The following is a 27,957-nucleotide window of genomic DNA, read 5'->3' on the forward strand; positions in this document are numbered from 1 at the left end:
TTCCCTCTCCTTATCCCTCTCCCTTTACATCTCTCTCTGTATATATGTATTTGTATATTTTCTATATTATTACCATTGGTTCACTTGTTTGTTTCCTCTACTAAACTGTGAGTTACTTGAGGACCCTAGGACCTCACTTCATTTATCTTTGTGTAACCACCAACTGATATAATGACCAGCACATAGTAGGGGCTCAGTACATGTTTGTTGAATGCCTAAATAACAGCAGAAATGGGGCCCAGTCTTCAGGCCTCTGACCTCCCTCCCTAATCCCCTTGCTCCTCTCCCACTTAGTTCAGAACTACTTCCACCTTACCATGCATTCTACCTTTAATGCTTGGGTATTCCTTTCCAAAGTCAGAAATTAAAACAATAATAATGATGCTCTCTACATTTTAAAAAACAAGAGAAAAGATTGCAAATGATTATCCAACTATTTTAATGTAGAGATAGGTTTTTAAAAACTTAGTGCTTGACTAAGCAAATATTAAACATGGCAGTACCATTGATTTAAAGCAGAGTAAGAAAACGACAATTAGTATTTATTATTTACATAAGCTTTGATCATATCCTAGTTGTTAACCTGTATTGCACACTTCACAAGACATATAATCAGACAGTCCAAATTCTGATTGCAGCTTTGCTTATTATTTCTGTCTGGATTTGTTCATATCATTAACACATTTTAAGACCAAGAGAAGAACAGTAACAACCCCAGGTGACCTGTGCCTGAAATAAACCAAATACATAAGGCCTGGGTCCCAAGGCCAGGCTCCTTCTGTTGATTCATACTCTTTTATTTGTTATCTTCTCAATAATTAAGCCCCTACTTATGAACCAGGACTTTACCCGGTATGAAGGATACTAAAATGAGTAAAAGTCATATCCACCGTCTTCCAGTTTTTCACAGTCTAATGGAGGATGCAGCATGCAATAAATCAGAGATATTGCAAAACGGTAAGTGCTATAATAGACAGACACTTTCCATATTTTAGGAGTTCAAAATGATTAATTTGGTCTTGAAGAGACTGCATAGGATTAGGAGGCAGCATAAAAGAAAGATTGCAACTCTGGGACCAGAATATGAGAGTTCAAAATAGGAGATGTGTCACCTTGGGCTTTTTATAATAAATTCTGAAATTTATTTATAAAATATTTGTAAAATTACAGTTCTCTGAGATTCACTGGTGTCATCTGTAAAATGGGTATGATAAAACCTACTTCCTGAGACTGTGGTGGGAATAAAATGAGGTGATGTAAAGAGTGTAGTACTCAATGTTCTGTTGAGGAAGTAAAAGCATTCTAGGTTGAAGGTGCAGCAGGCTGGGCATGTCAATAAGCAGTTCTGGAGATCCAGGAAAGAAATCTGTAATAGGAATCAGAATGTGAGTTTAAAAAAAAGATGCTAAAAGTGGGCACAGATGTTAGCCAATCTTCCTCAGCAAAAAAGAGGAGGATTGGCAACAGATGTTAGCTCAGGGCTAATCTTCCTCAAAAAAAAAAAAAGATGCTAAAGAGAGTGAAGATCAAAAGGGTAGAAGTCATAAGTAAATAGAGGACAGGTAAGGGAAAAATAAGGTAGGCTCTAGAAAAAGTTCTTAGGGCTTTTACCCTTCTTTCTAAAGCTATCCTTAAACACTGTTACCTAAATAGAAACAAACAAACAAACAAGAACAGAAAAAAATCATTAATGACTAATAGTTCCAAAGTTTGCTTGGCTAACTAGTCCTAGCCAGGTGTTCCAACTAGTCTCAACCTATCTTATCACATTCGCTAAATCTGAGGAGGGAATATAGAAGCCCCTACCCGTCTTGTTCTAGTTCCTACTCCTGTTGTCCATGTATGTGGCTAAGGTTTTGAGCTCAATCATCCAGTCCTTAGGGCCTGGATTTATCACCTTGACCCTTTGTCTTTCAGGGCTGGCTGCTGACCTCCGCCATCAATGCTCTCCAGACCTCCCTTGATGTTCCCCCAGCTCTCAGTCTGGTTGCAAATTGTTGTCTTCCTGGGACTCTGACTCTAGTGGTTTAACTAACAAACTTCCTACTTTTCCCTGTCTATGCAGCTACGCCAGGCTCTGGGCAGAAAATCTTACCAAGACTCACAGTTTAACACTGGGAACACCAGCAATTGCCTACAGTGGATGTGAAGTGGGCCAAAGAAAAAGCAATACATAGGGAGTTTTGGACTTGTGGCAAACAGTAGCCATGCTCTAACCAAAGATATTCAAATTCAACTTAAACAAGCAAAACACCATTCCAACCAAACAACATACGTCCACAGGCCTGAGGGCTCAGTCTGCAATCCCTAGATAAATATTTAATGCTGCCTAGATCTCTCCAGTTGAATCTGCAGCCACCTCTGACCCTGAAGGGTGCTTCTCATATGAAACTGTACCATAATTTTTCCATCTTACTCCTTTTTTTAACAGACTACAAAGCTTAAGCTGGTTTTCACAATAGACTACAAGGCCTAAAGCTGGTTTTCTTAAGATCTGATACACTAGGGCACAAAGGCTTGAAGCTGGCCCACTAGGGTTACCTCACGCAAAAGAAACTGCTGTTTAATTCATCCAGAGCCATTGTCAATACTCAGGAATACTCTGAGGTTCGTGCCAGTAATTTTCTTCTATTAGGCAAGCAGACACAAAAATTGTTAGAATGATCTAAGAGGGCATAAGCCTTCCCCCACCCCCATAAGAACAGCAAAAGGCACACATCTGAGACTCTGAGGTGATCCTCATCCTAATTAGGGGCTGTCATTGGCAACTGGGCACCCCAAGAACTCGGAGGCCAGGAAATCTTCCCCTGAAAAAGTAAGTGCTGGTGTATTCCTTGCTCTGTGTTGCTGTCTTCATCAGATGAAGTTCTTGCAACCTTTACTCATATTAAAGCTGTGTCCTTTGCCTGGTAGCTTTCCATCAATCACTGTCATCCAAGTAGCAACTTCCAGGTAATTATTCACAAGATGTACAAATGGTGTATAATTAAAAACTGCTTGCTACTCATCTTTTAATGACTTTACCAAAAGTGTTCCTCATTTTATCTCTGGGGTAAGAAAAAAGCATCTGACACATATGCTAATTGGCCGATATTTTTAATCGGTTCTTCCACGTGTTGCTCAGCATTTTGCCCACCTATCCCATAACTCCACCCCAATTACAAAACAGGTTTATTAAATATATGTGTTCTTTTTTTCCTGGTAAAATCTCTGAGTCCCCAGAGTACTGTAGAAAACGGAACACATCCTGATGTTTCAGCTATTAGCAAGAGACAGCTATGCCTTTAAGTCATTATGTAGAGCTTTTTATGAAATCAAAAAATGTATTTATAGTATCTGTTAATTTAATATGTTTATTTATATCACTGGAACCTGCCTCCTGCATATAAAGAAAGACAGAGTTTGCAGTGGAAAAAAATTGATTAGAGATTATTTATGAAACTATATAATTCACCGTTTTTATAATTTTTAAGGTATCAGTCAAAGGCTGAATAGGAGATATCAACTTTAAAGAGTAGTTTGAAAATAATTTGTGCCAAGGAAGGGGTGACCTGAATGTCCCAACTAGCTGAGTTATACCTGAATTGTCATATCAGGTTCTACTTAGAAGAGTCAAATTTATGAATGTGACTTGCATTTTATATTTCTACTGTCCTCACTCAAAACTTAATACTTGAGAAAGCTTTCAAATCCGATAGGTGAAAACATGTAATCATCCATATTTTGTATAAGTATTTAACATTCAATGTTATATGTCACCTATGATAATTTAAATGAATTAAGGAAATTTGAGTTTAGCCAAATACAATACTAGAAGTAAATGATTTCTTGTGTTCTATGTAATACTATAGTTACCAATACATTTTCAGCTATATTTTTCCATTGACTTAACTTGAAATCACAAAATCATAAACATTCTAAATTAGACAATGTGAGTCTTTGTTTTAAAGATTAGGAAAAGAGTTTTAGAAATTTTGAGTGATTTATAGATGGTGAATTATATCACACACCAACTCAAGTCTGACTACTGAACAATTATAGTAAATGGTATTATTCTACTTGCTAGAAAATGTATTTAATGTAAGACATGCATTAGGTGAAAGGAGATTATACTTTTGAGGGCAAAAAAGAATGCCTAATTCATCTTTCATGTTTGTATCCTATAAAGCCCAGCTCAATATTTTACAAATGGTAAGTACTCAACAAATGTTGAATAGAATTTTAAATTGCTACTCTAATATAATTCAACTCCTCTCTCTCTCCTCTCTCTCTCATTCTTAGTTCTTTATCATACGATGTTTTTCAAACTTTAGCTTTTAGTGTTGCTTTAGAATCACCTGGGAGTTTAAATTCTGCCACTCTCTACTCTCAAAAGTCTTTTCAATTCCTTCTGGAGAGGCTCAAGAAGCTACACCCTATAGACCGCATTTGAGAAATACTGCTCTAGGAGTTAGAAACAGTTCTTTCTTGTTGGATGAGGGTTGCGAACCACTCAGAGTATTTCCTGAGTCAGAAGGGAATTTGTAGAAGAACTCTCCGCTTTGCTCCATCCCAGTGAGGTGGAGGGAGGGGTGATTACATATGTATGCATACAAGCCTAGAATCTGTGCAGAAATAACATGTCTCCTGAATCCCTCACTCCAGGCAGCAATCAAACCTTTCTTTTCCCTCAGAGAGGCGCTGCACTATGGTAGATAAGACCAAGACCATCAGATCAGACAGACCCAATAGTGAATCTGGGCAAGTGACATGAACTCCCAAGTCCATTTCCTAACATATAAAACAAGGACAGTAAGAACTAGCTCATAGGCTTTTTATGGGGATGGGGTAAGATATTTTTCATAATGCCTTTTCATAGCAGATGTTTCAGAATTACAGCTATTTTTTTTTCCATTTACAGATGCTAAGTTAAAGACACAAATACTGTATTATTAACCACATAAACTTGAACAGTAGGAGAAAATGTTACTTTGACTCCAAAAGCTAAATGGGCGTCAAATAGATGAACTTTAACATTCATTCTTAACCTGGGATTGGATGATTCCATGATTCACATTGATTTATTTACTGCAATAGATTGAATGTTTGTGTCCTCACAAAATTCGTATGTTGAAACCTAATCCTCAATGTGATGGTATCTGGAGGTGGGGCTCTGGAAGGTGATTAGGTCATGAGAGGGAGCCCCCATGAATGGGATTAGTGCCGTTATAAAAGAAACTCCAGAGAGCTCTCTTTCCCCTTCCACCATGTGAGGCCAGAGTGAGAAAGTGGCCATCTATGAACCAGGAAGTGGTCTCTCACCAGACACTGCATCTGTCTGCACCTTGATCTTGGACTTTCCAGCCCCTAGAACTGTGAGAAATAACTGTTTGTTGTTTAAGCCACCCATTCTATGGTATTTTTTTAAAGCAGCCCAAATGAACTAAGATATTTACCTATCTATAATTTGCTACAGGATTTGGCTAAATATTCTCCATTGAATGTATATCACCAGGCATGACCAAATAGTTATCATATTTCATATTTCAACAGTCATAAAATTGGACTCTTAAAATGTCAGTACCAAAATCTTTGGAAATAATATTCATTTTTCACTGGAATTTTAGAAAATAATGAATAGCTTTTTCCATTTTTATATATAAAAGGGAAAGTATAAAATCTAAAACAGGCATTATGTTTCAACAATTGAGGAGGAACACTAAAGTAGAAGATTCTTTGACACGGTAAATCGAATGTCAACTTTTTTTTTTACCTCATATTCTTCCCACTTAATGTACTCTCTTACAGGTAACGACTCTAATATGCCAATGACTTCACAAAAACGTGAATATACTGAAATTCACTGAGGCAAGTTTCCCTCCTGCTAGCTCCAAAGTTGCCTAACTTTGTGACAAAGTAACTGAAAGAATGTGGCAATTAAACCATGCTCACATGAGACAGGGCTCAATATATTTTTTTTAACCAAAATGATTGGAGGTTCCAAATTATTATGCAGCAAACTAACAGTGTTTTCGGGAACAAACTGAACTTTTACATAAATGATCATGGCTTTGTTGGTTTTCCTTTGATAAGCACTAAAATAATAACGATGATGATGATGACGATAAAAATAATAATAAACACCACACAATCTCTATGGACCTGCAATACTTAACTTCTCTGTACCTCCATTTCCACATCTATAAAATTCAGATAATAGCAGCACTAACCTCCATAGAGTATGTTGAATAATAAGTCAGTTAGTAAATCTGCCGTGCATGGCACATAGTAGGTGCTATCAGGTTGTCTGTTATTACTATCACCCCATCAATAAAATCTAGAGTGGTGGCATGTTGTTATCCCAGTTGGGAGCTGTGGGACTGAAGCTTGGCAAGGTTCATAACTCTTCTAAGTCCATGCAGGAGGACATCCTACAACCTGAATTCAAATCCCAGTCTGCCAACCCCATGAGCGCCTGCCCTAACTCAGAGCCCTCTCTTGGGGAGATGAAGGAAGCCAGCTGAGCCACCCACTTGCAGCAAGCACTGCCAATGAGCTTGACAGAGGAGGTCCTGAACCAAGCCTTGGCCTTCCGCTGCTCTCCTTAAGTCAGTATAAGTGTGAGAGAGAGAAGTCATTTTGACATGCGTTTCAGTTAAATGCTAAAACTAAATGCTTTAAATGTTTTAAAACTGGGTTAAAAGCAAAACCCTCAAGCATTCCAAAGACTAAATGATAGAGGAAATAATGGGCATTGTCAAGAGTCAATATCAAAACTGAAAAATTATTATGTCTCTGTGACACAGCAAATCATTATAATAGCCAAAACAAAGGCCAGAGGGATCAGAGCTGTCCGCGTCTGTTCATCTTAGCCCTCTCTTGGTCTGGAATGAATAATTGGTTGGTTAGGCCAGCAAAAGCCTTTGACCCACAAATGAGGGGCTACGGTTGCCAGATTTAGCAAACAAAAATACAGGCTGCTCGATTAAATTATAATTTCAGACAAGCAACAAACACTTTTTAGCATATGTATATTCCAAATGTTGCATGGGGCATACTTATACTAAAACATTTTTTGCTATTTATCTGATATTCAAATTTAACCACATGTCCTGGCTTTTACCTGCCAACCCTAGCAGGGGCCTCCTTTTGAAAGTTCCTTTCCAGAGCAGATTACCTATGGCAGGAAGCAGTTATGGACTGAATATTTGTGTCCTCCCCACCCCTCCACCAAATTCATATGTTGAGGTTCTAACCCCCAAAGTGATGGTATTTGGAGATGGAGCCTTTGGGAAATACTTAGGGTTAGATGAGGTCATGAGGGCAAGGCCCTCATGATGGCATTAGTGCCCTTATAAGAAGAGATACTTGAGAGCTTGCTCTCTCTCTCGCTGTGCTCACAAAGAGGTCATGTGTGCATGCAGCAGATAATGTCCTCCTACAAGCCAAAAGAAGAGGCTTCAAGAGAAGAAGCCTACCTGGGCGGCACCTCAGTCTTGAACTTTCAAGCTTCCAGAACCGTAAGAAATAAATTTCTGTTGTTTAAGCCACCCAGTCTGTGGTATTGTGTTATGACAGCTGAGGAGACTAAGACAGAAGCTGACTTGGGGCAGCAGCAGCAATCCTAGCCTCATTCAACCTTCACCAGTGGTGGTACCAAGGTGTGTGGATAACTTTACTCTGCCTAAATTTCTTGGGTCTTCAGAATATCCAACCCTTAAAGGAACTAGTTTCTGCATAAGGGAAGTCATATGTGTTCCCTTTTCCTGCCTCACTTCAAAGTCTCTCTACAGGACCTGATGCCCTCGGCTTCCATAGTTTTCCTGTGTATTTCCAACACTGGGTTCCCAGACCACGTTCTTCCAGGTTCTAGACACTGCCGTACAGTGTCTTACTTACAAACTGTCTTCATTTTAAAATCCCACCAATAATGGTTTTCCATATGTAAAGCCCTTCCTATCCACTTTCAGCCCCTGTCTCTGTTGCCCCTTGAATGTTGTTTTTACCCACAGTGCAGTTAGTGGATTCAGGCAAGACTGAAAGCAATTATCATAGTCTTGTGACTGAATGCTGAATTCCAATTTTCTTTTCCATTTCAAAAAAAGGTTTGCTATAGAAGTGTTTGAAAACTCAGCCTAGATTTCCAAATCCTTTGACAAGTTTTGTGTGCAGCTTTCAAAATCTCCACCTTGCTAAATAAACTTTTCCAATTGTTTTAGCACACACATATTCATTTTGACCTTTTAGGATTTTTACACTTCAGTCTTCACTAGGCAGTTTAGCTCTTGGTTATAAACTAAAGTTTTTGTTTTTGTCTCATTCCTGACCTCTTCTTTCCCCAACCCAAAACTCACTGTCTCTTTCTCTTTCCCTGAATCTCTCTCTCTCTCACATATACAAAAGGTTTATTAACTCTTATTTTTCATTCATCTTTAAGCATAATTAGGACGGTGCTAAATATGTAGCAGTTGCTCCATGCGTCAGCTGTTGATTGTTTTCTGACAACATTAACCTGAGTTATGCTCAATTATTTGTGATTTGTGCAATTATTTCTGAGTTTTACCCTCTTATTAACCTAAAAGGAAAACACGAGAAAGATTTTGCCTGGAAAAAATACAATTAATCTCAAGGAATTTCCCATAAAATACTCGCAAAAGCATAATATAAAAAGAATTGTGATTTATGAATTCACTTTAGGCCTCCTGTATGTTGATCTTTTCACTCCAAAGCTGATTTCATTTTGGCCCTTAGCTTGTAAGCACAGGATAATTTGCTTGCTTAGATTGTCATTGAGTCTAATAAGTGTTGGTTGTTAATAAAACCTTTTCAGAACATGATAATGGCTTAGGAAAAGTACATTTATATATTAAAGTTGAAGGGAAATGATTCTTGGGAGGAAAAGCTTTCAGAATTATGCAAAGAATGAAATTTACTCAACTTTTAAAGATCCAATGGGAGAGAATATGTATGCCTTTATGCTTGTTTAACTGACTTGGGTTGAGCTTTTCCACCCAAAATAGATATATTTTACATAAGAATGCTATATATTGGTTTATTATAAGTTGCATGAGCTTACTGTAAGTATTGCTTTCTTTACTTCATTTCAAATTCATTACTGAATTCATGGCTCCTTTGCGCTTTTTTAGAAGAAGATATTTCCCCAATGGACATATTTTACTTCCTTTCAGCCTGCTTCTTTACCTCCTCCAAAATTCCAAATTCTGGCTATCCAACGAGATTTAATGAGCTGAGAGTAGGTGTGTTCCTCCTCTGTGCCTAGCCAATGCCCTGTGCATTGCTGAGTTGCAATCACCATCGTGGCTTTGTTGGGTTGTATCCCCCTGCCAAACCATGAGTTTCTCAAAAGCAAGGCCTGGTTGTTCTTCCTCAATGTCCACAAGTCCTAACAAATGGCTGGTACTTGATATATGTCCAATATATAATCAAACAAACAAATAGGGACCTTAAAATGAGCATGATGACCCAGGCACTCAAAATACTAGAGGCAGGATAATAAAGTGGGCGAGGGCAAAACAACATCAGCAGACAGGTTTCCTAGCCTTAAATCCCCATATAAAACATTTCATTCTATCTAAAGGAATATCACCTTGAAAAGTTCTGTTATCTTCTGGCATTCGATATCCTTTTAGGCTAACCACAGTTATATTTATCATTTTTACTATTATCCCCTGTGCGCCTATATTTAAGGTAATTTCTATGACAATAGAACAGAAACAAAATATCTCCCTGTTAACATAATGAGTCACACAAGAGTAACATAAAGTAAATAGAAAATTCTGCTATACCAAATCACCATTGAAATTGATACTATCATAATGACATTATTACCCACTGGCGTTTCATCAGGACTTGCAAGTTTACTGTATCTTTTCATATAAACTATCTTACTTAAAATGGCACATGGCAGGAATATGTGTTTTTGGGGAAAATCTGAAGTACAAAATTATAAAAATTAGAAAGGTAGAGGGTTCCGATTGACCTGAAATAATAAAATTTCATTTCCTCAACGCCTCCCCAAGGTGTTACGTGGGTCACAGATCAGAAAACTAAGTGAGCCAGGAGAGCTGATATGCTAGAGGAATTTATCAGGAGGGTTAGTCCCCAGAGTGGTGCAGAAGAAAAGCATAGGCTGGAAATAGAGAATTTATTTTCAAGGAAGACATATTGTGTCAGTAGTTATCACAATGAGACTTTTGGGCTTAAGCACCCCTAAAGAATAATAAATCAACAATCAGCTCCATCGGATGTAACTGATCATATTGTATCACTGAGGCTAATATACCTGAAAATTATCTGAGGGAATTAACTAGTCTATTTTCCTGGCTCCTTAAGGAAGCAATAATACTGACTACTCTCAAAGCAACAAGAAGGCTGTCAGCTGTAGGCAGTTTAATGTGAAATGTCCTTATTTGATGTCCTGCTAGAGTCTAAATCGCTGCTAATATTCTTAGCCTAAATACAGCATGAGCACTATAGGGTTTTGTTATCATATCTTAATTAGCAGAAAATGTCCTTTTGTGAGTGGTGACATCATGAATAACATAAAAAAAAAACTCCTTTAAATCTCGAAACAACTGGATACCTATAGAGAATTTACAGAACAACATTTCTGTTCTAGGTCCTGTCTGGCACAGCACATTATACTCCTGGGCAGTTCCTACATGAGAATCACTAATGTTTTGATGTCAGCAAAATATATTTTTCTTTTAAATACCCTTCAAACTCACCCCCTCTTCTCCATCATCACCATATCCATCTTCCTATTGCTGGAATCTTCATCATAGCTTATATCGATTGCTTACTCTGCCAAGCACTGGACTTATTTCTCTATCCCTTGACTCTGTGGCTTTAGTTTCAAATTATCAAACTTTTGGTTTATTGCAATCATTTCTTTAGTGCTGTCCCTCAAACTTCCCACCTCATTGCAGATACAATGATTAAAAAACAGACAAACAAACATGATTGTAAACCTTTCTTATCTAAAATCCTTCAATTATGCCCTCTTCATTCATCCAATAAACATCTGCTTCCTTACTAGGCTCCACGCACCTGCAAGAAAGAGCCCAAACTTCTTGGCATGGCATGAAGGGTGTTTCTGGTTTCAACCTAAGGTATTGAGCATCATCTTTGGCTATTCTCACACCTACATTTCAGAAATAACGAATCCCCTATAGTTTCCTGAACACAATGTGCTGTTTCACACTCCCATGTCTTGTCGCATGCAGCTTCCTCATTCTGATATGCCTTCAGTCTCTAGTTCACCTGGCGACTTTCAGCCTTCAAAGCATGCTGTATTATTACCCTGTGAAGTCTTCCTTGTCATCCTCAGGAAGGTAAACGTACTACTTCTGTCTTATTAATTCCTCCCTCATTGCTCAGATCACAAGTTACACATTCATTTGTCACCTGTTTATTTCCCCTACCAAAACATGAGACTCTCAAAGGCATCAGCTCTGTCCTATTTATCTTCATATCCCTAGAATCCAGTATAAAACCCGCCTCAGAGTAAACACTCAATAAGTACTTGTAGATTGAATAAATATACTTAGGAGAAAAAGTTAACAACTCAAATATGAGCCATGTTTTTATTTGGATTACTGACATTTGTAACAAAACAAAAAATCCCACAAGCATGTTTGATCATGCCATATCCACAGGCTGTTATAATACACTTCAATTTGATATAGTAGAATCCCCCAATTCAATTTTATTATACCAGTGAGAGCATCATCTGCCTAATTCTCTGTTTATTTTAATAATAAAATTTTACTAAAAATAGAGTAGTTATGTAAACATTAGCTAAAGATGACCTTTGATATCCAACAGGCACTTTGCAAAGATATTATTTTCTTCTTAGATTTAAAAAGTAAATCAACAGCAACTTAGCATTAAAGATGCAAACTTGGACATGTCCACACCATTTGGAAAACTAGTAGGTCATTCTATAAATGCTTCATAAGGCGACTTTTCTAGTCCACTAATGTTAGTATCTCTTTAAACAATTTCCATAATTCCACTCTATGCAAAACCCCTTGCAACTTTCTCTCATTATACCTCCTCAATTCAGGTCAGACCAGGTCAATTCAACTCTAGCTCTATGTGCTCATCTTCTGGACCAATTGAATTCCATGGCATTCATGTTTTATTTAGAATAAAGCCATCCAAAGTTTCCAACTCTCGAGTAACGATTCCTTCAATCTGCTCAATTTAAGCAAAAATTGATTTTCCTCTGACACTATTTGCCTTGAGGGTCAAGTAATGAAATAAAATGAAAGGCGGGATTCCATTATCTATGCATCTACCCACCATCTGTTCATTCAACAAATATTTGAATTGCCACTTTCAAACTATTATTTCATTACAATTTCTCAATAACTTCCCATCCCTTAAGATTGATGCCATCTTATACCAGCCTCTCTCCATTTTTGTCCTGTCACTAGAAACTCCCTACACCTTTAATGACTTTAGGACATGGGTCATTTTTCTTTTCCTTCTTGTCCTTTCTTATATCTTTGGTTGGTTATGTGAACTTCACGGTAACGACTCGTCTAACACGTGCATTCCATGCTTCTTGATGTCCTGCATTATTGCTACACTTTTACTTATCTACCAGCCTATACTTTAAACTTAAAAATGTTCTTTTATCACAAACTCTTAATTTCCCTTTAGAATGACCTCCACTTTTCCTTTCATGCAACTTTTCTTCTACTGAAACTAAGTGTTACTCATTCAATAAATATCTACCCAAGGGCTTACAATGGGCCAGGCATCGTGCTACATTCAAGACATACAAGTAGAATAAGATAGGAATCTTGTTCTTATAGAACTAAAAACTAATAAGGGAGGCAGATAAGAAAATCCACTATTACATGAAGGTCAGATAAGTGCCACAAGAAGAGTGTCTAGAGGAGGCAATGAAATTCCAGAACAAAGAAATATCAATTAGATATTTTGGGAACATCCTTAAAGAATTTCCAACTCAAGAGCTTCCATGAAAGCACTAAAAACTGCCCCCAGTTTACATAACCTTTATTGCCCACAGCACACATGATCTTATATTGTAGTTATTGTTACTATACGTTTTATATCTATTTCTAAATGTTAAACTCCTCTAGCAGACCGATTTAATATTCTTTGGGTCATAGACTTTTTTAAAATGCTTACACGTAGTTATTTGATAAAGTTATAGCTATCCATTTTTTAAGCACTTTGCATAAGCTCCCTTACAAAAACCTTCTGAAGTTGGAAATTTATTATACCTATTTTACAGAAAAGGAAACTAAGAATTAATGTCTATGTAACTGGCCTATGTTTACTTAGCTAGTACACGGCACACCTAGATTAAAATTGAGGTACTGTAGAGACTTCTAGCTGTTCCTGAAGATTATCTTTTGTTTCTTCCTGGACACATAACTGGGTTACATTTCCCAGCCTTCAACACAGTTAGCTTTGGCAATGAAACTGAGTTCTAGCCGAGGAATGTGAGTGAACATGATAAAGGACGCTTCTGGGGCTCTGGTAACAATTTCCCACTGCTCTTCCTCCGTGCTCATTTCCTTTTCTAGGTAACTGGGATGCCAGCATCTTCTAGGACAAATATGAAGGTCCAGCATTGAATATGGCAAAGCCACATCATTAGGTTGAGTCTCTGAATTACCATATGTTAGGGAGTTACCCTGCTAACCTGAACACCCGCTTAGACAATGAGGTGAAAGAGACATAAATCTCTTTGTGTAAAGTTAATAACAAAGCAGGCTCTGTTTACTACTATAGATTAACCTACCTTAGTAAAGGCACTAGGTCAGCATTTCTCAAACATTTTAGTCTCAAGAGTCCTTAACACTCTTAAAAGCTATTGAGGACTGTAAAGATCTTTTGTTTATATGGGCTTTATCTGTTGATCTTTGGCATATTGGAATTTCAGCTGAGAAATTTATAAAATATATATTAGTTTCAAAATTAACAATAATAAACTAAATATATGTTCATATAAATAGCTTTTTAAAAAATAATTATATTTCCCAGAACAAAAAAAAAATTGGTAAGAAAAATGACATTGTTTTACATTTTTGCAACTATCCTTAATATCTGGCTTAATAGAAGATAATTGGATTCTCATATCTGCTTCTACATTTATCTGTTATGATATCACACATCGTGGAGTTTCTGGAAAACTCTACTGTGCATTCATTAGTAAATGGAAATGAAAAGAGAAAAGATCATCTTGGTGTTACTATGAAAGTAGATTTTACTTCTTGAACCACCTGAAAGTGTCTCAGGGGACCCCCACTCCTTCACTGATCACATTTTAAGAACTACTGCGCTAGATTTCTGACAATAGAGCCTCCACTTTTATTCATTATGTACTCAAAATTCTTATGAAAGCTATGGATTTTTTTCTTCAAAAAATAAACATCAGCAAACATTTTACACATAATTTTAGTGGTTTCATGAATCCCATGTGCTATCGGCTAAATGTCTGTGTCTTCCCTAAATTCATATGTTGAAATCTATGCCCCCAGTGTGATGGTCTTTAGAGATCGAGCCTTTGGGAGGTGATTAGGTCATGGGAGTAGAGCCCTTATGAATGGGATTAGTGCTCTTATAAAAGAGACCCCAGAGGGTCCTTCACCCCTTCACCTCGTGAAGATACAGTGAGAAGACAGCTGTCTATAAACCAGGAAGCAGGATCTCACCAGAAACGGATTCTGCTAGGGACTTGATCTTGGATTTCCAGGCTCCAGAACTGTGATAAATAAATTTCTGCTGTTTATAAGCCACTCAGTCCACGATATTTTGTTATAGCAGCCCAAACAGACTAAGATCCCACAAGTGTCATTCAACGGAAGTTAAAAACTCTCTCTAGAACAGATGCCAAGTCTTTTTCACTTTGTAACTCCTACAATACTGAGAACCAAACACCTGATACTTTATATGATTTCAAAAAATATACACTAGAAACAGAAAATATTAGAACTGGAAGGATCCTTAGGGAACATATTGTTCAAATTTCTCATTTTTACATTCAGATTATGTAAACCTGGGGAAGGTAAGTGACTCCTCAAGGCCACAATGAATGTGATAAATAAATGATCTAAAAATAAAAATGCAGTCTGCAAAGTTATCACACATCATTCATTCATGTGAGAGTTATTTTAAAACTTTAAGTGATATAAAGCTATACCTTCAAAGAGATAAAAAAAAAAAAGACAAATAGATTTTTAGAATTTAAGGAGACACAGAGGTCATCTACCTAAATTATCTCATTTGTAAGAAAAAGCTACAGGGTCTCAGAGGGATAGAATTACTTCTCTAAATTCACAAAATGGTAAAAACTTGGTTTACCAATTCTGAATCAAGTATCATTACCACTATATCATATTGCCTTTGAAATAACTCACATTTTTGTAGTAAATTAATAATTCCTATTTTGAAGCAAATTAGTAAGAATAGCAATTAGTGTGCTCTATCAGAAAATAAAAGCAAAAATTTTAGAATATACTGCAATAATCCAGCTTACAACTTTTAGTCACTTTTATTCTGCTTCTCCAAACCTGAAAACTAAGAGCCGACGCTGGGAAAATTAGTAATCTAAAATTCCATCTTCTTTTGTCAAAACAATATAACACATATATAAAGTCATTTTAAAATAAATTTTTCCAGCAAATTGGTACCTTGACCCAACTAGGAGGTCATGGAATCCAGTGCCTCTCCATATCTCACCAAAACTTATTCAAATCGCTGTAATAGATTTTCTGCTCTTGGGAAATGAGCAAATAAATGGCAGCATCCTTTCTAGTGGCAATTCAAGACGTTCTTATTAAAGTTCTGTGTTAAGTGCCCAAATACATTAAATCAATCCATTGTTTTCCATCTGCACAGACTGCCCAGAGTTCTGGAGAAGAATGGAGGTTGCAAGGAAATCAATCATCGGAATGGGCTTCTTTTAACACATTATGCTGTTGGTTAATTGCGTTTTAAAATAATCTGATATAAATTTGAACTTGAATTCAAAGTCCTTGACAGAACTATTGCTAAGCAATGAGAAAGTAATATTTTCCTAAAACTATCACTTGAAAATCTCAAAAGAAATGGCTTATCCAGGAGGATTTAATATTTTTCCTATTTGAAAAGCCGCACTAAAAAAATGAAACCTTTATGTTGTATGTTGTACTTAGACACCTGGTATGAGGTCCACATTTTTTCCTGCTGAGCGGCAGACAATGAAATGTAATATTGACATTCTTTCTGAAACCCTCCAGGGTCTACAAAAGAACTCCCTCTGTAGAGGAGGAAAGCTCACTTAAGAACCCCAAGAAGGCACATAACCTCAGTCAAGTCTTTGGATCAGATCTTACTTTTTCTTCTAGCAGAAGCTGGATAGCAAAGAGAAAATAATTGATTTCTTTATGATGGGCAAATGAGAAATAATATAATGGAAACCATTACAGATGGGTCCAAAGCAAAAGCAACAAATTATTTAATACAAAGCAATAGCAACCCAGAAATATGACAGAATTATGAATCCATGCCATTGATTCATGGCATCATTCTACTACAAACACAATGGTGAGTGACTGGCTTTGTGTAGGATATATAGTGACTGACACTTGGGAAGCATTTAGTAATAGTTGTTGCTATTGTTTTGGCGTCATGATTGGGCGTGGCAGTGAAGAGGGGAGCAAACTAGTATATACTGATCAACTACTAAATGTCAAACACTTGGCACTTTATACCAGTTTTAATTCTCAATAGTTCTCCAGCTTAGGTAACATTATCTTCGCTTTACAGATGAAGAAACGGGTGTGAGAGAGTAAATACTTTGGGTAAGGTCACTCAGCTAGTGATTGCTAGATCTGTGATTCAAACAGCATAAATAATTGCTCACATGGATTTATGACATGATAAGCACTGTGCTAAGCAACTTACACAGACTGTGTCATTAAATCTGCCCCAAAACTCTACAAAATAGGTCATGATACTTTACTCACTTTATCAAGGAGAAAATAAAAATTTGGAGTTGTTTACAAACTGGCCTTGTCACACAGATAATAAGTGGCTGAACGGTGATTCAAACTGAGACTGTCTGATGTCAGAACTTCAGGTGTGTAACTACCATTCCATAGTGCCTGCTAATTTTAATGCCCATGCTCTTTCCCTGCCACAAGTCAGGGGCAAAAATTCACACTTTCCGTTTACTTCCCTTCCTCTCATCCAATTCCCCAAACAGTAAGACAATATAACACATCAATGTCTTTGCAGGTTCAAAAGATGCAATGATAATTTAGCTGAACTAAAAGGTCCATTTCAATTGCCAAAGGAAATGCTTTCTGGTAGAATAAAAGAGCTTATAGAGAGCAGAACTGCATCCATCTCGATGGATACTCATGTGATAAATTCCCCAATCAGGATCAAATCAAGACCAATGATAATTCATCAGCAATCCAAGAGACCATCAGCACAGAGTCAACGGAAATTTAAAAGCAACTCCATGTCTTCTAGATTCAGATCTGTTTTAGATGGCTTTCAATGCACTGTTCAAGTTCAACAATTTCTTTTCCTGGCTGCAATTGGTGCCAGCTCTAGTTTTTAGGCATCCTTTGGAAATATAACATAAAATTGTGCAACCATGAAAAAGAGAGTGAAGTAACATCCTGTCATTTCTAATGTTTCCATATTTTTATTACAGTAGTGAAAGCTCTACCTTTATGAGGCAAACTATAGCATGATCTTGGCAACCTTTCCAGCAAACACAAGCACAGTCTCAGACAACTGACAGTCCTTGGATACCAGAGATTTCGATTTCTGCACTCTGGTTTTTGGAAACTCTGTTCTAGCTTATTGCAATTGAGGCTTTGACAGCCAAACAAATCTGCTGCAAGGAATGCTGTACATTTCATACAAATGCTCCATCTAAACACATACATTTTCTGTTACAGCCCGGCATGTCTATTTGTGTGAACATGTGAGACAGACATAGAGTTTCACTAGTCTTAAAAGAAGGAGCCTTGAGCGATACTCATTTTTGGCACAGGGAAAATAAGTCACTTGTGAAAATGGAGCAAAGCTAGAGTTTATAAGGTATTCCAGGTATAAAAAATCCCATAGCATTTTTTAAAAAATAACCTAAATTGACTGATGTATTAGTTAATTGTGATTGAAGGATTATGCTTTTAAGAAGAGTAAAAATAATTATACGGGATTTGTTAGGCCACTATTATAAATTATTCTGCTGATTGGTTGGGAAAAGAATGTGATATAAATTTGGAGATAAATTTAAAGTCCTTGACAGAACTATTGCCAAGAAATGAGAAAGTAAGGAGACTTAGACGTTCAAGATTTTCTATGACATGAAATGATTGTTTGAAGAGTTTCATCAACTATATTTTCTTCTATTTCTCTACATTGCCAATCAAACAATGGCAGCAGGGAAAGAATCCATTAGACTAATCACATTAAGTTCAAATCACATTTAACTACTCAATTGAAGAAAACTACCAGAAAACTAATTATAGAGCTGCAAAATAGCAATGATAAAATTGAAGCACAACAATAGAACAGGAAACTCCTAAGAAATTGAGAATCATCAAATATATAAAATTGTCAGTGAAGAGAGACAATCTGTATCATTAAATAATTTTGAGAGAAAATAATTACTTTTCCATCAAATGTTTTTATATTATATCTCAAAACCCTAGAGTTCTCCTTCATTAACTAGACAAAACTTTAAATGATGAAACATCAATCTGCAGGAATATTGATAAATTGCAAACAAAATGTCATCTTGTTTCAAAGATAACCTAACCAAATTTTAGGAAATTTTATAATAAATTTGAGAATTAAAAATACTTTAAAATATTGTATAATCTATTGTACAGAGATGGGAGAATGCCTGTCTCATTCTTTAGTTTATGGGTTCTTTGATGATTAAACAGAGAATCTTATTCAAATTTGGGAATTCTGCCAGTTGCTGAGTACGCCTATTCCAATTACTTATTCTGGACCTGGGGAAATTACCACAAGATGGGTTTCAGGACCCCTGGACCCACTGTGAGGTGGACCTGAGTGAAAACTTCACTCATCATATGACCTCCATAAGCCTCTACTCTGGTGAACCACAGTGACATTTCGGGTCTCCTGGAATTAGTGTCAGTTCAGAGCCAGTGCCCAGTAGTCCCTGAAAGGTCTGACTATTTCCTTTTCCTCAATCCGAGGTCACCCTGGTAAAAGGCCATAGATCACTTTGGGAAAGGACAGGAGAAAGATTAACAATATAAATTTTTGGTAGTATAGCAGAGTCCTTTCTCCAGGAGACTGGCTTCCCCTTCATTCAAGGGATTCTGAGTCTGTAAACTGGCTCAAGTCTGGGAATTGATTGAGGGACCATGACTCTCTGTTTTTATGATTAAAGTTAGACTTTTATTCACTTTACCTAGAACTCTTCCACTCATACAGATCAAGTAAGAATTCAGTAGGCTTCCCATTTTTATCTTCTAGGAACACCATGATCAACTAGACAATGTCATAGGTCTCTGTGAATCAGACTATTCTGATTGCTACTTTGACTCTGCTTTCCCTTATGGTAACCACATCCACTTTGCCTTGGGCAACTGAGTGCCACTACTTTCCCCTGCCATCCCTGGATCCAATTAACCCCATTGTACATTGGTTTCCCAATTCAGTGGCAGCAGTTCTCCTTGTTTTTTCTGGGCTATACAGAAAAGTGACCAAGAGCTCTCCAAGGCTACTGTGGCCCCTCACAAATTTATTTCTCACAGTCATGGTGAAAAGTGTGTCCTCTGGACCCTCTTAGGTTGAGTAACCAAATTTTAAATGATAAATCCACTCTAACATTTCAATCTTCCTAAACCTTTGAATCCCTTCCTCTATGTATAACAAAGCAGGTCTAGTATTTCAAGTTAACTTACTATAGGCCACCTTCTGGTCCATGTTTCAGTCAACCAACCAACCAACCAACCAACCAACCAACCAACCAGTTACAGCCTTTTGTAATTCCCTGAGTTGCAACGTTAAATCTAGAATCTCTGCCTAGTGGGCCTCTTTGGATTTGGGGAGAAACATATTCCTGATTTGGGTGCGTGACTCTCACTCATTTACTAAATGACCCAAAAAGCAGCTAGTTTTGAGGAGGGCCCAGAACAAGAGAAGGTTCTGCAACAGGTCCAGGCTTCCGTACAAGCTGCTCTGTCACTTTGGCCATATGACCAAGCAGGTTCAATGGTGGTTAAAGTGGCGGCGGCAGATAGGGATGCTGTTTGGAGCTTTTGGCAGACCCCTAGAGGTGAATCGCAGCACAGGCCCTTAGGATTTTGAAGAAAGCCCTGCTATCCTCTGCAGATAACCGTTTTCCTTTTGATAAGCTGCTTTTGACAAGCTGCTTTTGACCTTCTATCTGACCTTAGTAGAGAATGAACACTTAACCATGGGCCACCAAGTTACCATGCCACCTGAGCTACCCATCATGATCTGATGTTATCTGATAACACATACAAAATTAGGCATTCACAGCAGCACTCCATCATCAAATATAAGTGGTGGATATGAGATCAGGCTTAAGCAGGCCCTGAAGGCGGAAGTTACGTGAAGTGGCCCAAATGCTCATGGTCCCCATTCCTCCTGTACTATCTTCTATCTCCCAGCCTATACCTATCACCTCTTTGGAAATTTCTTATGATTAGTTGACAGAGTAAGAGAAAACTTAGGCCTGGTTTACAGATGGTTCTGCATGATATCTGTAAGTATCACCCAAAAGTGGACAGCTATAGTACTACAGCCCTTTTCTGGGACATCCATGAATGACACTGGTGAGGAGAAATCTTCCCAGTGGGCAAAACGTTGAGCAGTGTACCTGGTTGTTCACTTTGCTTGGAAGAAGCAATGGCTAGATGTGCAATTATACCCCAATTCATGGGCTGTGGCCAATGGTTTGGCTAGGTGGTCAGAAACTTGAAAAGAATATAATTGGAAAAGTGATGACAAGGCCAGTTGGGTGAGGAGGTACGTGGATAGATCTCTCTCAATGGGTAAAAAACATGAAAATATTTGTGTCCCATGTGAATGCTTACCAAAGGGTGAGCTCAGCAGGAGGATTTTAATAATCAAGTGAATAGGATGACCCATTCTGTGAATACTAGTCAGCCTCTTTCCCCACCCACCCCTATCATAGACCAATGGGTTCATGAACAAAGTAGCCATGGTGGCAGGGATGGAGGTTTTGCAACAGCTCAGCAACATGGACCTCCATTCACCAAGGCATACCTGGCTACAGCCACTGCCGAGTGCCCAATCTGCCAGCAGCAGAGACCAACACTGAGTCCCCGATATGGCACCATTTCCCAAGGTGATTAGCCAGCTATCTGGTGGCAGGTTGACTATATTGAACCACTTCCCTCATAGAAGGGTAGCATTTTGTTTTTACTGGAATAGACAATTACTCTGGAGAAGGATTTGCCTTCCCTGCATACAGTGCTTCTGCCAAAACTACCATCTGTAGACTTACAGAATGCTTTATCCACCGTCATGGTATTCTACACAGCATTGCTTCTGATCAAGGAACTCACTTGTAGTGAATTAGCAATGGGCATATGCTCATGGAATTCACCTGTGTTGCCATGTTTCCCACCATCCTGAAGCAGCTGGGTTAGCCTTTTGTAGACTCAGTTATAGTGCCAGCTAGGTGGCAATACTTTGTCAGGCTTGGGCAAAGTTCTCTGTATATGCTCTGAGTAGCATCTGAGGAGTATGCTGCTATTTCTCTTTAGCCAAGATTCATGAGTCCAGGGATTAAAGGATGGAAATGGGAGTGGCATCATTCACTATTACCCCTACTGACCCACTAGAAATGTTTTGCTTGCTGTTCCCATGGCTTTATGCTCTTCTGACCTAAAAGTCATAGTTCCAAAGAGAAGAATGCTTTCACCAGGAAACAATAATTATTCCATTGAACTGGAAGTTAAGACTGCCACCCAGCAACTTTGGGCTCCTCATGCCTCTGAATCAACAGAAGGGAGTTACTGTGTGGGTTGCGGTGATTGATCCTGACTACCAAGGAGAAATTGGACTGCCACTCCACAATGGAGGTAAGGAAGAGTATGTCTGGAATACAGGCGATCTCTTGGGGCATCTCTTAGCATTGTTATGATCTGTGATTAAAGTTGTTGGAAAACTGTAACAACTCAATTCAGGAGGACTACTAATGGCTCAGAACCTTCAGAAATGAAGGTTTGGGTCACACCACTGGGGAAAGAACCATGATCAGCAAAGGTCTTGCAGAGGGCAAAGGGAAGATGGAATGTGCAGTGGAAGAAAGTAGCTATAAATACCAGCTACGATCACATGACCAGTTAAAGAAATGAAGACTGTCATGAATATTTCTTCCTTATTTTGTTATAAATATATTTGTGTGTGTGCATATTAAGCAAATATCTTTGTTTTCTTCCCTCTCTTATCCTCTCATCTTATAATATAAGATGTTACAGGATATCAAATAGAGGAATAAACATCATCCAAGGACTTTCAAGGACTCTGCATTGTCTTTGGGGAAAAGGTTAGTGCATTTTCGGTCACATGTAAGATATATCATGTTACGTGGAAGTATGACCTTGTTATTGTCTTTATTTGGAGATGAAATATGGTTTAAGGAGATCTGTATGGGTGCCAAGTTGACAAGAGGTGAACTTGGGATGGCTAATTTTATGTAAAACTTGGCTAGGCCATGGTACCCAGGTATTTGGCCAAATATTTTTCAACTAAAGACATCTTTTATGCTGTGAATGACTGCTGGTTGGGGTAGAAAGTGAGATTGATATTTATTTTATTTGCAGACTATTTTCCCAGAGTACGGTCAGCCATGCTACAGCAGGGGCAGAATTTGAAGTCCCAAAGACCAATGGCCACCATCAATTTGGCCTCTGAAAACCTGCACTTCAACATTTGGTGTAGTAACATGCTCACCTTGTGCTGAGTATCAGAGAGCCCATTCTGACCAATAATAGAGCCAAGAAATGTATTTTGCAATCTTTTTCTAGGACAGGCATGGCACATTCAGTGTCATTAAATTCATGAATTTTCTAGCATTGTCCCTTGCCCATCAAGAGCATCTGTCTAATATTGTATAAATTGGTTGTTATATTGGGTGAGGGTCTCAGTATTTAAGCTGGAAACTGTTATTTCCTCCTGAAATTAATATCTCCATGTAATATTCATAAACTAAGACTGTAATAAAGGATGGTCTTTGGTATTGGTTCTTAAAAACAAACAAAAACATTATTTGAGATGTTTCTGCAAAGCTTCTTTTTTAGAGCAGATTAACATTTAAATCACTAAGTACAGCAGATTACCTTCCATAATGTGGGTGGGCCTCATCCAATCAGATGAAGGCCTTAATGAAAAAGACTAATCTCCTTTGAGCAATTATGTGTGTGTGTGTGTGTGTGTCTGTGTCTGTGTGTGTCTGTGCGTGTATCTTTTGGCTCTTTTTCTCTGGAGAATCTTGACTAATATATACCCCCCAATGCTCCATGCCTTACTCATTGTCTTAAGCAAACATTTTTTCTAATTTTATATATTATGAAAGACTTCTAAGTTGTGTACAGGTCTCCAAAGAGACTCTGTCCTGGTTTTTAAAAATCAAACAAATTCTTGGAAGAATTATTGAACACTATAATCGTTCCATTTCCCAACATCTCCATGAGCTGAACATATACAATGTAATTACTATCTACAGAGATCCAGGGTCACTTTAGATTCTAGAATAGTAGATACACAAGCAGATTCAACTTCAACCTGGTAAATCACAAAACAAATCTAATATTACTTTTGGAGGAAAAGAGTTGGAAAAACTCTAATAAGACAAGTTTATAGAACTTTTGTCCAACCACGCTATAGAAGAGAATTATGGAATAAAGTCTGAAATAACTAGATTGATGGGAGGAACAGCTTGGTTTAGTGGAAAGGGAAGCACACTGGGAAGAGTGAGGCCTGGATTTGATCCAAGTTGAAGTGCAGATAAATTATATAACCTTGGCAATAAGACTTCCCGTTTCTAAGTCTTGATTTTCTCATCTGAAAGTTGATGAAGTTGCAGCAGGTAAAGCCAGCAGATGTGGAAAGGGTGCGTCCACATTCAAAGCTACCCAGAGGCCCACACTTTTTGTTTTGTGGTTATTGTAGTCAAGGCCCAGGTTTACGTGGGCACTTCAGAGTCCTCTGGAATCCTGGGTCGATCTCATGAATTCTTGCACAGTTTTCTTAGTAGATTTAGTAAACTATCTGGGTCTTAGGTTTGTTTTGTTTCATTTTAGTCTTTAAAATAGAATAATAACTTGGAGTTTGTAGAAGGCTTTATTATTTTATCTTGATTTTTAAACTCTCCGTGATTTATTACATTTTCTTAAAACATCTTAAGATTCTAGAAATAAGAATACTACGATCAGATACAAATTGGTCTAGTCAATTCATTTTGCTAAGTACTTTAATTTGTAATTATTTACTAATAATTTCTTGAGACTGTAGATTCAGAGAATATTTGAGGTTAAAGTTACCCTAGAGTACCAGAGCTAACTCTTACTGAATGTTACTATATGCCAGATGCTGTACTAACATTATCTTCTTTACTCACAAAAACAATCCTTAAAGTAGTAATTAATAAGTACTAAATATTTTTTGCATAATAAGCACTTACATGACGTTTACTATAAGCCAGGTAGTGTTCTAATCATGTTAAAAATCCTCAAGACAGCCATATGAAGTTGTGTCATTATTGCCCCTATTTTGCAGGTAAATATACTGAGACAGAGAGGTTAAACAAATTGTTCAACTTACATGCTTAGTAAGCAGTAGAAATGAAATCCAAACCAGAGACTAGTTTCCAAGTCTGTGTCTTTAACCATTATATTAAGTGGTTAATAAAGTTTCTTTAATAGGCATACACTGTGATTACCCTTATTTAAGAGACGAAAAACTTGACTGTCAAATTTGCTTAGTATTTTGTCAAAGTCATATAGATTCTAAAAAGTAAAGGCCAAATTCACACTCAGAACAGTCTGGCACCAAAGCGTATGATTTTTACCACCATGCAACACAACCTTCCATTTCAAAGGTGAAAAACAAACAACAACAACTAAAAAATCTGCAGCCCTGAGAGGTTGATGAAGCCGCTAAGACAACTGGAAAAAAAGACTTGATGATGTTAAACACTTAATGAAAAGAGAATATCTAGTCTCTGAGATACTAGTGCACTTTGCTCTTGTGACAAAAACCTTGAAATGCCGATGTGTCCACAGGAAAGCTAGTTAGGATCAAGATGGAGCCCAGCAGCTCCGGCGTTGGGATTAGCAGACCAAACCTGGCTATGCTCCTGTGTGGGACAGTTTGCAGTCCGAGACCTCACATCTGCCTTATACCGCAGGCTGTTCTCAATTCCCGAATGAAGCCCCAAGCCTGCCTGCTACCATTTCATTTCTGCCCGGGACGTCCCGCCCAGTTGGAACTCATGCCAACATGCTGCTTCAAAAACAGAGACTGGCCCCTTCCGCCATGGGTAGCAAAGACCTTAACTATTGAATCATTTTGCCACCGAGTACCAAAAGAAGAGCAGAAGATTCTGTGATTAGATTATTAATTCAGATAATTTGATCCCACATTTTGCATTAAACCACTTCTGTGGCTTTGCTGTCAATGCCCACACTACTTCAAATGCCCTTTCTTATCTCCATCAGTAGCAATGTCATTCATTCTCCGAGAATATGTCCAAATCTCACTGACTCCGGAAAGTCTTTTCTCATTTCTATAGTGATATAAAACAACCTCTCGTATGAATTCTAATAAGCAGTTTTCCTATCACTAACTTTATCACCCTAATCCGCTGTTTGTCTTCATTTCTCCATCAAGATGATAATCTCTTACAGAGTAAAGACTACATTCTAATCCCCTACTGGGCCCTGGGCATAGTAGACTCTAAATACATAGTACACTCTAAAATATTGCCTGAACTGAAGTGAACTCCAATTTGATTAAGTTGCAGAGCTAGTTCCCACCACCCAGAATAGTATTTTACCCAATCAAATTTTTTTCTTGCTATCCTATTAAATGTGCTCTCCTACTCCACCTAAATCCAACTCCTCTCTGGCCCTGTCCATTAACAACTTGATGTTGTTGCCTGGTTGGCCTAAGTAAGAAGTGAGAAGAAGCACACAGTATATCTGTAGAAATACTAGAGTAGAGATATTGAATCCCTATGTTGCATTACTGTAGGAATAATTCCCAAATAGAAATTTAGATTTCCAGTGAGATGTCCTTTTTTTCCTACAATATTTTCATGAAATAAATAGTTCTCAAATGCTTTTGGACTAACATTTTCAATTCAGCAGCCATTGAAGAACCCAGGTATGCAACCCTGTGCCCAGCAACAGAATAAATACAAGAGCGTGGGACACGGCATTGTGAAACGTGACGTCCTTTCCGTCACCTACTTGTGGCATCTCTTACTTTCTCTTTGTGTGGTACTCCCTCTGGCACTATACATAATGTTAATTAACACATGTCACTGATTATAACTATAATAAATCAATCATCATTTTATTACTCATTCCATTAAACATGAACAACTTTTTTCTCTCACCAAATAGCAAATCGGGGAATCATTCTTTACAAGGCACAGTCTCACATGAGAAGGTAAATGTTAGATTTGCAATTTTATTTCCCCCAACTTCTTCTCATTCCTACCTGTTTAGAATTAAAAGAGCTGGGAAGTTCTGAGGAAAAACAAAACAAAAGGAAAAGAGGGTGATCTGAAGATGCTCCAGAATGGTAAAATATATTCTAAAATAAAAATTAAATTTTGCTTTTCTAAACATATATTTAATATTAATTCTATCTTTCAATCTCATTCTCTTTAAGTTTCTCTTTATTTTATATCTTAATTATGTTTTAGTTAATCATTATACCATGTAGTCATACATCACTTAATGGTGGGAATACATTCTGAAAAATGCGTCGTTAGGCAATTGCGTCTTTGTGCAAACATCACAGAGTGTACTTACACAAACCTAGATGGTATAGTCTACTACACACCTAGGCTATATGGTACTAATCTTGTGGGACCACTGTCATATATGCAATCCATCATTGATCGAAACATCGTTACGTGGTACATGACTGTATTCATTAACGTTACCAGAAAACATAATACACATGGGCACATACACTTTTCTTTGAAGAATATTAATACACATAAATGTTTGCAGAATTCTCCAGGTGAACTGCTCCCCATAATTTTTCTCTATAAGAATAAAATTCTCCTAACAATATTTTTTAAATTTTCAATCTGTTTCTCCTATTCTGATCCAAATATAAGACTAATACGTAAGCCTGATTACTGGTGGGTAAGCGTGGGCACTTTCCATGGACCTTTACTCTGTGCCTACCTTAAACCATAATCCTCATTTTATTCTACTTCCCTCAAAAGATCTAGTTTTATGATTATTATTAAAAAGCAGAGGGGCCGGCCCGGTGGCATAGTGGTTAAGTCCACTCACTCTGCTTCAGCGGTCTGGGGTTCACGGGTTCAGATCCAGGGTGTGTACAGATGCATCCCTTGTCAAACCATACTATGGTGGCATCCCATATAAAATAGAGGAAGATGGGCACGGATGTTAGCCCAAGGCCAATCTTCCTCACCAAAAAATGAAAAAAAACAATAGTAGACAGTTGACTGAAAAACTCATGAAGAAAGGAAAACTGCATTCACAGTACACATCACAGAAAAGAAAAATTAGTCAAATTCCTCTTTGAGATCTCAGTTCTAGTGCTCAGTATCCTTCTTCTTCCTGCTAGCTCCTCATCTCTCTTCCTATCTCCCCCTACACAAGGTGTAAACTAAAAATCAATTATTCTCAACATTTCAGCTCTGGTCCTCAATTTGTGTACCCCACTCGG

The 27,957-nt window shown here is 37.6% G+C and overlaps 1 pseudogene; it reads left to right on the forward strand.

Moving 5' to 3' along the window:
- The first annotated feature begins 7,409 nt into the window (after nucleotides 1-7,409).
- Nucleotides 7,410-21,907, forward strand: LOC131409855 (uncharacterized; annotated as a pseudogene).
- Nucleotides 21,908-27,957: the final 6,050 nt, after the last annotated feature.

This window comes from Diceros bicornis, chromosome 8 (assembly GCF_020826845.1).
Source record: "Diceros bicornis minor isolate mBicDic1 chromosome 8, mDicBic1.mat.cur, whole genome shotgun sequence".
Taxonomy (NCBI): Eukaryota; Metazoa; Chordata; class Mammalia; order Perissodactyla; family Rhinocerotidae; genus Diceros; species Diceros bicornis.